Raw genomic sequence first — 18,615 nt, 5'->3', positions numbered from 1 at the left:
TTTGTGGTCAACTGAAACTTGGGAAGACCGAGTCTGATTTGTTCCTGAAAAAGAACTAGTTAAGAGATTGTTGAGATTTTATACTTCCAGGAGAAGTATCTAGGATAGTTTTTCTACTTGCAAGGCAGTGGAAACAATATGTGAAAATATATGTGAAAAATTAAAATTATGTATCTAATAATGAAGCTGGATAGTGCTAAAGTTATAATATGTGCTTTCGAGTTAAACTACTGTATTTGATACCATGTTCCAACATTCTTTTATTGTTGTAGATCAGCCACTTAAGTTATCTGTGCCTCAGTTTTCTCATCTGTAAACTGTAAGTAATAGTAGTACTCATTACATTGGATATAATGAGGACCAAACAAAATAATAGATTTATCTAAAACTAATAGCTTATAAAACTCTTAGAAACATGTATGACACATAAAAATTGCTCACCACGTGTTAGTTATTATTTTCTATTATTTTAATGCAAAGAGTTACTATTATATATTATTTGCTTGTTCACTCTGAAAACTCTAAAGATAAAGTTAAATACATTAATCACTCATCAGACTTATTTATGCTCAGGTCACTGGAACACTAAGTTAGTTCTCAGTCTTCTGAATATAGACGCTTCAGAAGAGACTGCAGTAGTTTGCTAGGGCTACCATAACAAAGTACCAGAGACTCAGTGGCTCAAACAACAAAAATTTGCCCAAGATCAAGGTATCAGCAAGTTTGGGTTCTTCTAAGGGCTTTGTCCTTGGCTTGAAGATGCCTACCTTCTCCCTGTCTCTTCAAATACCTTCCCTCTGTATGTGTTTGTGTCTTGGTCTCCCCTTCTTAAAGGACACTCATTATACTGGATTAAAATTCACCCATATAACCTCTTTTTAATCTACCTACCTCTTTAAACATCCTGTCCCCAAATGCAGCCACATTCTGAGGTTCTGAAGGTTAGGACTTCAACTTATGAATGTGGGGGTTAATGGGGAACAATTCAGCCCACAGCAGCCTCCATGGGTGATGAGATGCTAGAGGTGAGTACGTTAAGATTGGAACAGAATTAACCAAAACGGTACATTCAAGGTGTGGCCCAGGGAGCCCCATGAGAATGTCAGCTTGATTAATGGCAGGAAGGCAGCCTCTAAGGCAGAGCTCAGAGGAGCTGTGGGGGCATGCTTAGCAAATTATGCGCAGCTGTAATTTGTAGGGGTCTTGAGAAGCCTCACCAAGAATAAACATCTAGATTGGCCATGGGCATTAACCCATTCTGCAGGCATTAATGAAGGATATGGGGATGCCAAGGCCTGAAATGAGTTTTAAAGTGTAGAAAATTTCTGAATGTTTTAAGGCAATATACTTCAAAATAAGTGATGAAATTCACAAACTTTGTTAAAGCTAAAGTGGAATACAGAGACTAGCTTAATAATTTGCATCATCACAAAGGGATTTGGATAAAACTTGATGAGTTAAATTTAATACTTTGAAGATATTGCAGGTTCAGTTCTATTCTAGACCACTGCAATAAACCAAATATCACAATAAAACAAATCATTTGAACTTTTTGATTTTCTCATGCTTATGAAAGATATGTTTATACTATACTGAAGTTTAATAAGTATGTAATAGCATTATGTCTAAAAAACAGTGTAGATTTCTTAATTAAAAATAATTTGTTACTAAAAAATTCTAAGAATAGTCAGAGCCTTCAGTGAATCATAACCATCTTTCTGGTGTAGGGTCTTGCTTTGATGTTGATGACTGATGACTACTCAGGGTGGTGTTTGCTGAAGGCTGGGGTGGCTGTGGCAATTTAAAAAAAACCACAACAATAAGATTTGTAGCAGTGACTGAATCTTCCTTTCATGAAAGATTTCTCTGTAGCATGCGATGCTGTTCGATAGAATCTTACCAACAGTAGAACTTCTTTTAAAATGAGAGTCAATCCTCTCAAGCTCTGTCACTGTCTTATCAACTAAGTTGATGTAATATTCTCAATCCCTTGTTGTCATTTCAGCAATATTCACAGCATCTTTGCTAGAAGGAGATCTGCATTTCCAGAAATCACTTTCTTTGCTCATCCATAAGAAACTCCTCCTCATCTGTTAAAGTTTTATAAAGAGATTACAGCAATTCAGTCACGTTTTCAGGCTTCACTTCCAATTCTAGTTCTTTCCTGCTTTTCACCACATCTGCAGTTACTTCATCTACTTAAGTCTTGAACTCTTCTAAGTCATCCCATGAGGGTTGGAATCAATCCCTTTCAAAATCCTGATATTGCTGATATTTTGACCTCCTCCATGAATCATGAATATTTTTAATGACATTTAGAATGATGAATTCTTTTCAGAAGGTTTTCAATTTACTTTGCTGAGATCCATCAGAGAAATTGCTATGGTAGCTATGGCCTTACAAAATGTATTTCTTATGTAATAAGACTTGAAAATTGAAATTACTTCATAATCCATGGCTGAAGCATTGATGATCTGTTAGCAGGCATAAAAATTAACATTAATCTCCTTGCACATCTCCATCAGAGCTCTTGGGTGACCAAGTACATCATCAATGATCCATGATATTTTGAAAGGAATCTTTGTGAGCAGTAGGTCTCAACATGCACTTAAAATATTCAGTAAGCCATGCTATAAACAGATGCACTGCCATCTAGCTTCATTGTTCCATTTATAGAGCACAGGCAGAATAGATTTAGCACAATTCTTAAGAGTCTTCGGATTTTCAGACTGGTAAAAGAATGTTGGCTTAAAGTCATCGTATGCATTAGCCCCAAACAAGAGAGTCAGCCTGTCCTTTGACATATTGAAGCCAAGAACTGACGTATCTCTAGCAATGTCTTGGATGGCATTTTATTCCAATAGCAGCCCTTTTTGTCTACATTGAAACCTATTGTTTAGTGTAGTCCTTCTTCATCAATTACGTTAGGTAGTTCTAGATAACTTGCCGCAGCTTCTATGTCAGCACTTGATGCTTCATCTTGCATTTCTATGTTATGGAGACGGTTTCTTTCCTTAAACCTCATTAACCAACCTTTGCTAGCTTCCAATTTTTTTCTGCAGCTTCCTCAAGTTTGTAGAATTTATAAGAGTTAGGCTCTTGCTCTGGATTAGCCTTGGCCTAGGAGAAAGTCGTGGCTTGTTTAATCTTCTATCCAGATCATTAAAAATTTCTACACATCAGCAGTAAGACGGTTTCCCTTTATTATCATTTGTGTGTTCACTGGAGTATTTAAATTTTCTTCAAGAACTTTTCTTTTGCATTTACAATTTGGCTAACTGGTACAAGAGGCCTACCTTTTGGTCTGTCTTGGCTTTTGACATCCTCACTAAACTTAATTATTTCTAACTTTTGATTTAAAATGAGACGTGCAACTCTTCCTTTTACTTGAACATGTAGAGGCCATTGAAGGGTTATTACTGGCCTATTTTTAATATTATTGTGTCTCTGGGGATAAGGAGGCCCTAGGAGAGGAATAAAGGAGGAAATGGCTGGTCAGTGGAGCTGTCAGAACACAACATTCGGCCGGGCGCGGTGGCTCACGCTTGTAATCCCAGCACTTTGGGAGGCCGAGGCGGGCGGATCACGAGGTCAGGAGATCGAGACCACGGTGAAACCCCGTCTCTACTAAAAATGCAAAAAATTAGCCGGGCATGGTGGCGGGCGCCTGTGGTCCCAGCTACTCGGAGAGGCTGAGGCAGGAGAATGGCGTGAACCCGGGAGGCGGAGCCTGCAGTGAGCCGAGATTGCACCACTGCACTCCAGCCTGGGCGACAGAGCGAGACTCCGTCTCAAAAAAAAAAAAAAAAAAAAGAACACAACATTCATCAGTTGAGGCTGTCATCTTATATGAGCATGGTTTGTGGTGCCGCAAAACAATTGCAATGACAATATCAGTGATCACTGATCACAGCTCACCATAGCAGATATAATAATAATGAAAAAGTCTGAAATACTGTGAGAATTACCTGAATGTGACACAGAGACACAACTTGAGCACACGCTGTTGGAAAACTGGCACCTGTCGACTTGCTCATCGCAGGGTTGCCACAAACTTTCCATTTTTAAAAAATGCAATTTTGTGAAGCACATTGAAGTGAAGTGCAATGAAGCAATGTGTACCTGTATTTGGTGTTTTAATCAGAATGTCTAATGTTTTTCTTAAAATTCAGATGGTTTGGGAAATGCATCCTGAGGACACAAACATACAGCAAACAGAAGCGTCTATTGTAACCCCAACTTAAAAAATAGTGCATCTCTCATAGTGCCTTACAAGAGGGAAACATAATTTGAGAAAGCAGAGTCTATTAAGCCCCTCAGATATTTCACAGTGTACATTTTTGTGTTGCTACAACTTCGTGCATGCCTCTTTCTGTTCCATAAAAAAAGGAACTGCTAGAAACTTGGCTCTTTTCCAAGTTGCTATGGGTCCCGTTTACTTTTGTTTTATGTGGAGCTACTCTGCAATATAAACACTACCTTTGTTCTGAAATAGAATTATTATGTTTTAGGTCACATTGGAAAACTTGTGCATGTCTGGGATAAGCACTGCCTTCTGATTTTCCCAAGAAGGGATCTTTATCTTAAATAAATGGCCTGGCTCTTTCTTAAGCCATTTTAATTTGAAAAGTACCAGAGGAATAGCAAATTTCAAAGTCTTTATACTGCTGCACCTGCGTGTGTGTGTATATGTGTGCTTCTTATCAAAATAATATTGTTCAGTCTGTTGCTTTGAGCTCTCTGACACTGGGAAGAAAACATCTCACTTCATATATTTCTGGCCAGGTTTCTATGATTAATTTTATGCTACAAGAGAAAATTCCAAAGACCTGTAGTGTCAAAGATCACATTCAACAGCCTAGCTTTTGATGTTCTTTCTCTTTTTAATAAATCACTTACATGTCTCTGCATAGCCTACTCAGTTCCAGAATTATGAATGATGATCAGCTCTTGTGATACTGTCTTAAATAATTCTTTGATTTCATACTAGTCTTTTCAACAAGTATTTATTAGATAACTATGTTATTTTCTGAAATATCCTAGGTAGTGACAGAAGTATGTGAAATAATCAGTCTTTAAATTCCTTACATTTTAAAAAGGTAACAAGATATGCTAAATTGTAAAAACAAGTAGTATAATCATATGAAATGTACATAAAGAAATACTAAATTTAATATACATTTAAATATCCAGATCAATGGACAAATAATGAGAAATTTTAGCTTCACTGAAGTTTTCTAAATACACTCCAAAGAAGATGTAGGATTTGAGACAGGTGAAGAATTCTGAAAGAGGAAAAATAAGATCAATGGCTTAGCAACAAGAGTGCCTGTGATTCCTATGTCTTGTGGAGACCAGCTAGTCTGAAGTGAGGCCAAAAGTTGAGAGTGGTGAAGAGTCTAGACTAGCAAAATGGAACTAAACTGCCCCATGGAGCTTGGTACATCACATAAGGGATAGAGGTGCAGACTTGGTCCAATAGGTAATGAAGGTGTTGATAAAGGAAATGGCGTGGTAAAAACCTACTTTGTGAAATGTAAATTTGCAGACTGTGCAAGATGACATGACTTGGGAGACACTAAAGTTAAGAGATCTTGTCACTTTCCATATGTGAGTTCATTAGAGCTGGGGCTATGGTGAAAGCAGAGAAAATGAGAAGAAAAGGTCAAACAGGGCAGACATTATTAATGCAATGAATTCGGTGGTAACTTAAATAATAAAAAAGAAAGACACTACAGTCCATTGTAGCATTCCATATTTGGTGCCTGGCGTCTGATGTTTCCAGTAACAGAATTGGAGAAACTAGGGAAAGTATTACTAAGTGGGAAAGACAAGGAAGTCAGTGCCTGGACTAATAAGATAAACTTGGCGGTCCTCTGAGGGGTAAATATCATAAAGGTGATAGTAATTATCAATCAGAATGAAGTTAGGATGGTGATATTGATTTGGAGAAGGGGGCATTAAAATGGAAATTGTAAAGTCTAAGTAAGTAGGCTCACCAAGAAAAACAGAGCAGAGAGAGAAAAGTAGAGGACAATTGATAAATGGTTTAGTCATGTTCACCATTAGGAGATGGAGGGAGGATGTCACATGAAAGAGGGGGGAATAGTTGGAGAGGTAGGGAGTTTTCCTAAATAATGTCATGGAAGTCAAAGGAGGAGGGAGTGTTTGTTTGAAAATATTGGCTTTTAAAGTATAAAGCAGAACAAGAAAGAAGTGAAGGAAGGAAGGAAGGAAGGAAGGGGAAGACAATTCCTTTAAGTGAGACAAGAGAGTTATAACTCGACTTTTAATAGAGCTATTTAGTATAATAGCAGGAAAAAAATCGTAATTGCAGGGTGGAAGGGAAGAAAGGCAAGGTGAAGTAATGTAGGTAGAAGATAAAGCCAACGTCATTGAAAGTGCCTATATAAAAGGTGTGACAATAATTAGAGGATAAAGTGGAGGCTTTCCCATTGCACCTCCCCAAAAGAAGAGATTTCTTTACATATGTGAAAGTAAAGTATTTAAGTGGAAGTATCTTTGAGAAGTTAGAAGGATTTAAAGCACACATGAAGTGGTAAGATGTGTCTCTTCTCCTTCGCCAGGTTAACCTCTCTATCTGGATCTTTGTTAGTGCATCTTTTTCAATCTCTCCCAAAACCTCGTGTCATTAATTCTTTTTTTGAGGTTTGCATTCTCAAGCAGCTGTCTGCACTGGCTTCTTGCCAGTGTCTGCAAACACAGTCTGGTCTCCCCATCCACAAGATATTTTCTCTTAATTGTGCTATACCTCTCAGCTACAAGCTCTTTTTCCCTCTTATGGAGTTTTCTCCCTTACTTTTACTAGAGCTTCCTTTGTATTCACAGTTCTGCACGCTCCACAAACACTACTCTTGTCAAGATTATTAATGCGCCTTCATTACCAAATCAACCTGCTGATGTCTTTTTCCTTCTTAAAACACTGTTTCTTTTTGGCTTTATGACACCACACTCCTGGCTTTCTTTTATCTCTCAGTATTCTTTGCTAATTGCCTCGCTGCCCTCTCTTCCTCTCACTTGTTCTGTAATCCACTACGCTGCTCTCGTGGCTCCAGCTGTCATTCTTATGCACTTGAATCCCAATTCTGGATAAGGGCCTACATCTCTCCTGACTTGTGGACTGGACACTAGATCCCATACAACCCTCTAACTCAATGTTTCTATGGCTGAAGTCATATAGGATAGATATTCCCAAACCTGCTTTCCTCCTAGTGTTCTGTATCTCAATAATAGCCCACTCTCCACTGAGTTAGCCAAGCCAGAAATGTTGCTGTTATCCTTGCTCTCTCCTTCTTCCTCTTCTCTCACATCCCATCTACGAGTAAGTCTTCTTGGTTTTATTTCCTAAATATCTACTAAATCCATCTACGTCATTTCACCTTGACTGCCACCATACATATTCAGGGCACTATAATTTTGGCCTAAATTGTAGAAATTCCCACAACTCATGTCTTTGCTACTGGTTTTTTCCTTTTCCACCTGTTTCCTTAATATCTCTTCTGCAATTCATAAAGCAGCCCTTAAATATGAGCCAAGTCTTAGTATTTCCCTGGATGGAACACTTCCGCAGTTCTCCACTGGGCTCTTTATAACATACCAACCCCATTAACATGCCTATGTATTAGCTTTTTAAAAGTATTAAATAATAAAGACATTAAATATCTAACTGTGTGCCAGACATTATCTCACATAACCACTAAGTTCCTCCAATGAATGGTTTTGTTTTGTTTTGTTTTGTTTTGTTTTTTTAGATGGAGTCTCGCTCTGTCGATAGGCTGGAGTGCAGTGGCGCAATCTCGGCTCACTGCAACCTCCACCTCCCAGGTTAAAGCTATTCTCCTGCCTCAACCTCCCGAGTAGCTGGGAGGACTACAGGCCATGCCAGCTATTTTTTTGTATTTTTAGTAGAGACAGGGTTTCACCATGTTGGCCAGGATGGTCTTGATCTCTTGACCTCATGTTCTGCCTGCCTCGGCCTCCCAAAGTGCTGGGATTACAGGTGTGAGCATTGCACCTGGCCCCATCCAATAATATTTTAAATCAAATCTGAATTACTTCAGTGCCTCTTTGTAGTCTCTGCTTCCCACGTCCTTCCTAGTAAATCCATGCGGACTTCTCCAGGAAAATCTCTTATCATTCCACCTTCATGTCTGTGCTTCAGCCAGATTAAATCTTTTCTACATGCTCTCTCTGTGAACATGCTCTTTTTTATGCCTACACCTCATTTCCATCCCACCTCACTGCCTTTTCTTAGCTAATTCTTACTAAAATTTTAGATCATAACTTGCATGTCACTTACTTCAGGAAGCTGGCACTAATATGCTACCAATTCCAGCTTGGACATCAATGCTATGCACTTCCCCACCATTCTATATTTGCCACTCAAGGCATTTATGATATTTTATTACAATCGCCTGTCTACCCCAATAGAAGATAAGCTTTCTGAGATCATTACTTGTTTTGTCCACCATTGTATCTGTCAAGGCAGTGGCCTGCAGAGAGTAAGTGCCTGGTGATTATTCTTTGAATGAGTGAAAGAATGAATGGTTTTGATGTAGGTTTATGTCTATATAAGGAAGATAAATGAAGAAATTCAGGTTTAAATGCTCTTAAGGTAAGAGCATCTGTTCAGAATGTGAGTTTGGCCACAGGAAAATGTAAACAAATAGAAAGAAACATGGAGTTCTGGAGTAGCCTTAATGATCATCGAGAAGAAATAGAATTGTTGAGGTAAGTAAGGAGGCCAGAGTAAAATTGGATGGCAAAGACCGAACAATGATTTCTGCACCTTTCTCCAGAGGGAACTGTGCTACGGAGAAAGAGCTCAGAGCGCAGAAGTTGGTTGATAGAAGCCCAAGGCTGAGAATCAATTCAGTGCTTAGAGTGGCATGCACTAGTATGTGTGTGTGTGCCTCTGTTTGTGTTGGAGATGGTGGTACCTGTGAGGTGGTGTACAGCATAGAAATGATGGTGGTTGTGAAGCCAACATATATATAACCAAACCTAAAATTTGAATGAAAAGAGATCCACTCTGCTGGAATAAATTAGATGATATGTGTGAATGGGAGATTTAGAATGGCTACAGGTTCCACTTCACTTCACTAGTGAAAGGAAGATATTGAGAAGAGAAGCAGAGCATTAAAGAATTTATCAAATTTAGTATTTACTAATTGATCTCATTGCCTGTAATGACAGAAAACTACTTTTCACAAATACAGGTGTTTCTATCCAAGTCAGAACTGGTCAATAAGAAATAGTTGATTCTTCACTGGCAAAATTGTGATCAATAGGATGATTGGAGTTTCTTAAAAAAAATATTGAAGTTCCTTTCTATATTTCTTTTCTTGATTTCAATCAGTATAGAAAACAAACACTGGAAGACTCGTTTCCCCAGGGCAACTAATTTATCCATCTAATGCACTCATTTTGGGATGAATCAATCAACTCTCCAAGTATTTATTGATCCCCTATTTTTGGCACAAGATGATGCTAAGTACTGAGAGTAAACAAGAAAAATATAAAGCATGATCTCTACCCTCTCAATCTGCACTGTGCTCCTATGTCAGTTAATCTGCCCTGATTTCATTGTCATTTCACTTTTTTATACTAGTAATGGTATTGTGATTGTATTAGTGGTAATGGTATTAGTGACAAAGACTTTTACTGATAATTTCTTGCTATTTAGCTGGTCTTCCATAATTCTTTTTAGAGTCATCCATAACTACTGGCTCTTTTATGTAATCAACTGTCTTTTCATTTTTTTAAAATAAAATGCTAATTTGATAGCACGTTGTAGGTGATAGTAAGCTTCTTGTGAATTTTAACATCAATATTCCCTATGCTATTCTGTAAAATGTGCTGTTTCTTACTTAAAGAAAGACCTGAATTATAGTGTTTTCTGAATTTGCATTGTGATGTGTTATAGCTTTTGTTTTATTAATATTCCAAGTAATAAAACCTCTTTAGTCTAATTAATATTTTGTTCCTTCTGAAAGTTCTACAATTACATTATCATTATTTATCAATTTGTACAATTATTCATTAAATCATTTATTTATCTTCCTTCTTAAATATAGCCATTATGTTTATGATTTAGAAATATTTTCCTCCAAGTCTTACTTGGATTTCCCTATTTATATTTGCTAAGGTTTATTGAATCAATTTTAATGACTTTCTGGAATTTCATAATTTAAACATGAAAGCTACAGAGCCATGATGCTACCTTTCACTTATGAGCTGAGATTTTATCTTAATTTAGACTGAGAAGAGCAACTTCCATAACCACTATTGATGTTTATGTGGAAATATTTTATTTAAACCGTGAATCAATGTCACAAACCAAAGAAGATAAATGACAGATACATTTGTTGCAAGACACCATCAGCGAATCATATAGCCAGTGATGTGGTTAATTCATGAAAGAATGAAAATAAGACAAAGTAAGAACACCTATTATTTCTGCATTGATAACATCCTGCACTTTTATTCTAACAGATAATACTCTGCCCATCTTTTCTCGTAGTCAAAATACTGTCTGTACGAATGCTTCCCTCTGGATTAAAGCAGTAGGCGCTTCTAGAAATCTTTTGAAACACTGGAGTGACTGGTCTAAAAAGCCAAGGCTCTACTGCCTGAAAGCTATTTACAAGTGGGATAGTTACCCATTTGTGCAGAAATGGTTATATGAACCTTCATTAGGGTTAGTGGACTCTGAAAAACCTTCTGGGTTTAAGTTTCTATTATTTGTCTAATATTTTCTTTGATATTTCGAAGAATTCTAACAATAAAAATTCTTAGACTCCAGCCTTCTGTCTTCCCTTTCCGTGGACATTCTGCTTTGATGGCGAGGTAAAAGAGAGAACTCCCTATGGCCGTTGATGAGCAGTGCAGTAGAAAAATTATTTCTAATCCCATGCAAAATTTTGCAAAATGCAAACTGATAAACACATGATCACTCCAGGAGCATTCAAAATGGCCACAATCACAGGCGCATTCTCTGCAGGACCTGCCTCCTTTTACAATCTGAAGCTATGCAGTCATATACTTGGAAGCATTCCCACCAGTCCCTTTTGAGGCAGGGAACTTAGGCTGAATATTTAATACGAGTATCCATAGAGCTATAGTGAAGAATGTGGACATGAACATAAATAATGGGAACTCTTATAAAATCTGGGCTACACGTATATTTTTATATTGTGCAGTAGTACATACATACTTAACATCTGCTATACTTTGTTACTTTTCCACACTTTACTCTTTTCCCCTTGTGCATAGTACTGAGAGAGTTAATATTCAGTATGCACAGCTACATAATTATAAATGCTAAGCAAGGTTTCTAGATTTATATGCTGTGTGTACAGAACAGCATAACAAATTAAAGATTATAAATCAATTTAGCTATACCAAGTTGGAAACTTTTAAAAATTTGTTTATTTTTTAATCGTTTTTTTCTCTCCAAACATTTGAATACTTTGCCTTTGATATATGTTTTGTTGTGGTGGTTGTTTCCCCAGGAAATATATGGAGGTATTCACAGGAAGTCAACATTTATTTGGGATCCAATTGTTCTATTATTATTTTTTTTCCTTAGGGCACTGCCTGGAAATTCAGTATAAATGTTTTTTAATGCACAGACATTGCTTATCAACCTGTCAATCAAAGAATCTTTGAATAGAAGAATAATGCTAATTTAATTATCATTTGCATGTATTAAAATTTTGTGTAATTTTACCTTCCAGTAACACAAAGGACAGAAATTAAGAACCCATGTCTAAAATATGAAACTTGAAATCTTAATGTAATTATCTATGATGCAAACTTATAGAAGAATTTCTAATTGTCAAAAGATGTAGAAATCTATTTTTAAAAATAGATTCCTGCTAATTGACATAGTACTTAGAAGAAAAATATATATATTCAAAAATATGTATTGCTAATACATATTCTAATGGCCATAGTCCTTAGTAGAAAATTTATATATATTGAAATATAATTTTTAAAGTGCCAGGAATAGCCTTTTAAACACATTTTGGCAAGTTTATGTAAACCTCTTGTGAGATCACTTTAAATACTTCTCATTTTCAGAAATAAATTCTGAACCCCAACCACATAGATAAATTTTCTAATTAGAATTTGTGGTTTGTGGATATGGAGCAAACCATTTCATATGTCAAAATAGCCGATTTTAGTCTCACACAATAAACACAGATAATTTGTCCTATATTTAAGTAACATAATTTTGCCATGGATATTAAATTCTTTTTTTTATTTTTAATTTTTGTGGGTACATAGTAGGTGTATATATTTATGGGGTACATGAGATGTTTTGATACAGACATGCAATGTGAAATAAGTGCATCATGGAGAATAGGGTATCCATGGCCTCAAGCATTTATCCTTTCAGCTACAAACAATTCAATTACACTCTAAGTTATTTTAAAATGTACAATTAATATTAACTGTAGTCACCCTGTTGTGCTATCAAATAAAATGACTTATTCATTTCTCCTATTTTTTTGTATCCATTTACCATCCCTACCACCCCTCCAGCCTCCCACTACACTTCTCAGCCTCTGGTAACCATTCTTCTACCCTCTATGTCCAATATTAAACTCTTTTAAAGTTCAATTTTTCAAATTATTAGCTCTCAAAAAATCAGTTTGTTGGGAAACATTAAAAATTCAGGTGTGGACTGGAATATTATAGAATAAAATTTAGACTACATTGCAAGGAGTAATATTAGTAAGTGTGTTTTTTGAAACTTTTAGTTGGACTGTATATGTATGTGGGTTCTATTTGCAATATAATATATATAGGATAATATATACATGTAAGTATACATTTTTAACTGTGAATAAAAGTGATTGACTGCAATTATTCTAAAGTTCTATCTTTTTAGTATCAATAGCCAACTATAATAGTTGCATACTATTATTAGTTGTACTAATTTAAATGAACCATTATTTACTGAATAATAACTGTGCACCAAGTAATGTGTGATGCCCACATTTGTATCTATTACTAGTCCTTATAATTCTGTGAGATGATGGTTAAAATTTTCCTTGTTAAAAATTAAGAAAATAAAACAGGCTGAGCTTGGTGGCTTACGCTTGTAATCCCAGGACTTTGGGAGGCTGAGGTGGGCAGATCATGAGATCAGGAGTTCGAGACCAGCCTGGCCAACACAGTGAAACTCCATCTCTATTAAAATTACTAAAATTAGCTGGGCAAGTTTGGGGGCGCCTGTAATCCCAGCTACTCAGGAAGCTGAGGCAGGAGAATTGCTTGAATCCAAGAAGCAAATGTTGCAGTGAATTGAGATGGTGCCACTGCACTCCAGGCTGGGTGAGAGAGCTAGACTCCATCTCAAAAAAAAAAGAAAAGAAAACATAAAACACAACTGATTAGAACTTGGAAGGTTGCAACAAACACACCGACTTAAGATTTTTTTGTACTTGAATTTTTCAGGTCTTTAAAAGATATTATTTCAAATAACTGACTTCTGTGATTGAGTTCTGGAAATTTTGAGTTAAACCTAGTGTTTTTTATGCAGTAATTATTTGGAAATTTAGTATGCTAATTGGTATGTTGAATCATCAGATAAAAAGAGATGAATACACTATGAATTTCTGAAACTTATTTCACCTTAGAACCATTTAAAAATATTATGTCTTCAGACTATGTTTATTGGAACACACTCTGAGAAATGCTTAATTTAATCATGTCAATAGATGTAAATCAAAAGAGACAAGGCCTTATAAAGCAAATTTGTGTAATGTAATAATATTTGATAGTGTTTCCTTGAAATCAGACTAAACTCTAATTTTTCTATTAGCAAGACTTTAAAAATAAAAGTTTTTAATATCTTCAAGCTCAAGATTCAATTTAAATGATATACTCTGGCCCATTTTCCTAGGGAACACACTTCAGTAAATTTAGAAATAGTAAATGCATAATGTTTACTTTCCCTTTAAAAAGATTGCAATGTAAATTTATCATTACTATTTATGCTTTTAAAATAGTTTGCAGTGGACAATTATCAGACATTGCCTGCAACCTGTGTTTCTTCAAGTCATTTCATGTTGAAGTTACTCCTTCAGTATACAAGTACGTAAACCATTACTGTTTATTTTGTTCCATCTCCTTTTACAGATTTTAGGAATGGGAGAGAATCTCAAATCTGTTTAAGCTGATGTATGGGTTTCCTAAGTGAGCTGAATGCAGTGGTCCTTTTGCCTACCACTTTACTTCAAACATTATAGCCTCTTTTCCTCCCACTGATCGTTTAAAATACACAAGAAATAATGAGAAAAATAAAAAAATTAAAAAAACAGAAAAAACAAAGAAAACCAAATAAAATACACTAGAAACACCATCACAAGAGGTTCTGCTTTAATGGTTTGCAGTGTAGCCTTTAAATCTTTTTTTTTTTTTTAAGAAATGTCCTGTGTGTGCCATAAATGGAGGACCACAGAAGGGTTTCTAATTTCTGCTGTGGACTAGCCAGGATTGACTCACTGACTAGGCTACTGAGATTCATATTCTTTGCTCCTATCAGCTTTTCTAAGTCTTGTGCGTTGGGCCCTTTCTTATCTGCTCAAGATTCCAATGCACTTCCCACCAAGCTTCCATGTGAGCCAGCTTTATCTTCAGTCTCATTTTTGTGTAGAGTTACCAAAGCTGTCTGTATCTGCAGACATATTTAGTCAGGTGGCCTTCTGTTTTCCAGTGTTCCTTCCTAATAAATCTCTCTGCCTAAAGAACTGGCATGACTACAGGGGGACATAAGGAGATGAGGGTCTCTGATTGTGAACTACTTGTTCTTGTTCCCATGGTAGGAAAACCCTTTTCTTCAGTCAGAGATCACAAGGCTTCACTATGCCTTTCTTGAAGTGATTTCACTCCTTTACGGCCCACCCTCCTGGGAGGGCCTGGGAGACCCGAATGGCTCACCCTTTAGAACTTCCTGGACATGCCTGCTTCCGTAATTTGCACAGAGATTAGTATGCAGCACTGAAATACTAGAAAAATAGTATCTGTTATTAATGCAACTATTGCTTCTATTCTCTTTACCACCACAGCGACACTGGTAAGCACTTTACATAATTATTACATTTAAGCCTAAACACATACTTTTAAAATTGGTATGTGCATTCTCCTTTTTTAATGAGCCAAATGAGTGACAGAGGGGTTAAATCATTTTCTTGGAGTAACTCCAGCAAAATTTGAACCTGAAGCAATGTGATTCTCTGGCAAGGTTAGCCTTGGTATAGAATGAAGCTCATTTGGTCACTATGAATTGATACTTAGGACAGGGCTCAAACCACATGAGCTAGCCTTATCCGTCGCTTCATTTTACAAGAACAGAATTTTAATGTCTACTTACCAAGGTTGCAGGGTTTGTCTCTATATATTATACAACAAATTTAAATAGAACCTTCATCTGCAATGGCAGGTTGTAGACCTGCTCAGAGAACAGAATGCCCTCTTGAGGATGGGAGCAGGGCAAGACTGGCCTGCACAGGTCTAACTGACTAATAATTCATGTTGGGAGTATCAACAAAGGTGGAGGAAGCTAAACACAAATCTGAGGGAGAAGGAATTATGGGAGGGTTTGGCATTTTGTGGAGGGATTTAATTCTTACATGAGTCACTGAGTAAAACACAGAGAGGGAGAGGCTAACTAAAGAGGAAGGGAAATGAATCAATTTGGTGGTGCAGAGAAAAGAATTAGAAGATAAACATGGAAAATCAGAAGGAGAAACAGTAGATGGAATTAGATAATCTTTTGATAAGTCCTTGGATTTTTTTTCTAAAATTCTGGAATTCACTTACATTTACAAATATTTCAAATTAATCAAAATAACTATTCTCCTATTGTCAATGACAGAGAGGCAACACATTCACCCAGCATATATTTTCTGGACACGTATTGAACCACGTGCTAGATCAAACTACACAGGAAAAGAATCACCTCAGTTTGCTTAAAGTAAGGAAAAGAGAGAACCCATATACAAACAGGTACTCACCATATAACTCTGAGGCAACACGCAATTTATTTGTCATTGACACTAAACGAACTACTATATAAAAAAATATACCCTGACAGGAACCAGCTTGAGAATAATAAACCACATTCTCTGAAAAGGCAGTCTACAAACAACTTAGTTTGGTTGAACTAATTGAAGACGACTAAAGGTGTAGATGGAATTTGCTCTTTATCTTCAAATGAGTATTATGTTTGAGGCCAATGAGTATCATGATTTAACTATAAAAATACACATTAGCTAGAATTTTTATTAAATGGAAACCTATACCATAAAAACACTCATGAAAAAGTTGAAATGGTTCTATTAATATCCAGCAAAGTGAACTTAAAGACAAAGTATTACCGGAAATAAGAGGCATTTTATAATGCTAAAATGGTCAGTTCATCAAGAAGACATGGCAGTCCTAAATGTGTTGGTATCTTTTAATAGAGTATCAAATGAAGCAACAACTAACAGAAATACTTTTCATATAAACAAATCCACAAATAAAGTTAGAGATTTTAGCACTCCCCTCTCAGTAATTGATAGGACAATACACTAAAAATTGGTATGGATATAGATACAGATAATATTATCTACCAACTCAATCTGCTTGAATAAGCCTTCTCCTATGTGACAATAAATACAACAAATCCAAAACGCACAAGCTTCTGAAGAGCATGTGTGCACATTCACCAAGACATACCACATGGCGGGTGTACAGCAGTGTGGCAAAGTTCTTCATCACCTGTCCTTGCTCCCTGTGAATTCACCTTGTGAATGTCTTAGGTTGCAAGTGTCCTCCACTGTCAAGCTGTCCACATGCGGAACAATGAGAAGGAGAATGACGTGCAGGGCTAAAGCATGGCACCTTTCCTTCCACACTCTCAGTTGCTTTTCTCCATTGAATCCTGAATTTTTTTTTTTTTTTTTTTTGAGACAGAGTCTTGCTCTGTTGCCCAGGCTGGAGTGCAGTGGCACGATCTTGGCTCACTGCAACCTCCGCCTCCGGGGTTCAAGCAATTCTCTGGCCTCAGCCTCCCAAGTAGCTGGGACTACAGGCACACGCCACCATGCCCAGCTAATTTTTTGTATTTTAGTAGAAACGGGGTTACACTGTGTTGCCCAGGCTGGTCACAAACTCCTGAGCTCAGGCAATCCACCCCCCTCGGCCTCCTAAAGTGCTGGGATTACAGGTGTGAGCCACTGCGACCGGCCAAATGACTTTGTTAAAATTTTTCAGTAAGTAAACATCAAACATTTTAATTTTTAACATTTTATATTGTAAATATTTAATATTTAAAAATTTCATTTATTGAAAAATACCAAAAAGTGGGTTTATGATTGAAAAAAATAATATAACTCTAATTTCATTGATCAATGATGTTTGGCATTATTTTTAATCTTGTAAATTCAAGTAATTCTGAAAATCAAAAATAATTAGGTAAAATGTTAAGAAGGTAATAGAAGTATGTGAAAAGTAGTTAATTCAAGCGGAAAACTTTCATTATGTTTAAAATGATCACTTCCAGTGTTTTAAGCAGAAGTTAGGTTTTTGGTTTATATTATGAATGTACGAGTTTATGAACATATGTAACATATCTGTAGATAGTTTGAAGCAGTCTCACACTCAATCCCAACAAATTAAAACAGATGACATACTCTCCTTAATATGCACGGTAGTGCACATGAGAGAAAACCTTTGGCAAAAGGTAGTTGGAGTCACCCAAAGATATTCTGAAACACCTGGGTGGGACAGCTGCTTCTCTCTGGCTTTGGGCCTTCCACAAAAAGTCAATTATCTATTAAGTCACCTGCGTTCATTTCCCAGGTTAATCAGGAAACCATGATCCCCCGAGGGATGGCTTACATCATACACACCGGGAAGTTTGAACTGTAGCCAACCATGCAATTAAGATGTTCCAGTATAGCTATTATTCTTGGTTCAGGGAAATTCCACTGGCACAAGTATTTACTAGGAGGAATATACCAAATTAAAAGTTAAAGAAAGAGGAAAGAAACACGAAACGCGGCTGGCGGTTAAAGACAGGTTTTCCTTAATTAAAACCTGAGAGGCGCTCCTGGCTGCTTTAGGTCAGGAGCGCTTTCTCTGACAAACTAAGAGCATATATTGGTTTAAGGGTGAGGGGCCTTATCAGAAGTTTGGAATGTTCCTGTTTGAGGGAGAAGTTTTCTGGCGGGGTTGGAATGTCTCTGGGAGGAGGCGAGTTTATCTTGGGGCCGCCATCTTTCCGCCAGAGCAAAGTTATCTCCAGACTGGCATCTTCCTGGCCCGAGGAGGGTTATCTCGGGGCTAGCATGCCTCTGATCCGGAAGGAGTTTGGAGTCTTTCAGGTTGGAGACGTTATTTGTGGTTTATGGTCGTGCTGATCTTAGCCATTAGGCTGATGCCCTTTGGATTTAGACGTTTTTTATTAAGGTGAACTTTAGAATGAGGGTTTTGTCCAAGATGGCGATGCTCCTGCTCTGTCACCAAATAGTTCAGATTTTTACTCACAGTTAATGTTTCTATAGTTCGTGTTTTAATTTATAGTGTTTTCATCAA

The sequence above is a fragment of the Hylobates moloch genome, unplaced genomic scaffold, assembly GCF_009828535.3.
Source record: "Hylobates moloch isolate HMO894 unplaced genomic scaffold, HMol_V3 SCAFFOLD_14, whole genome shotgun sequence".
NCBI classification, from domain to species: domain Eukaryota; kingdom Metazoa; phylum Chordata; class Mammalia; order Primates; family Hylobatidae; genus Hylobates; species Hylobates moloch.
Note: the sequence above shows the minus strand (reverse complement) of the source record.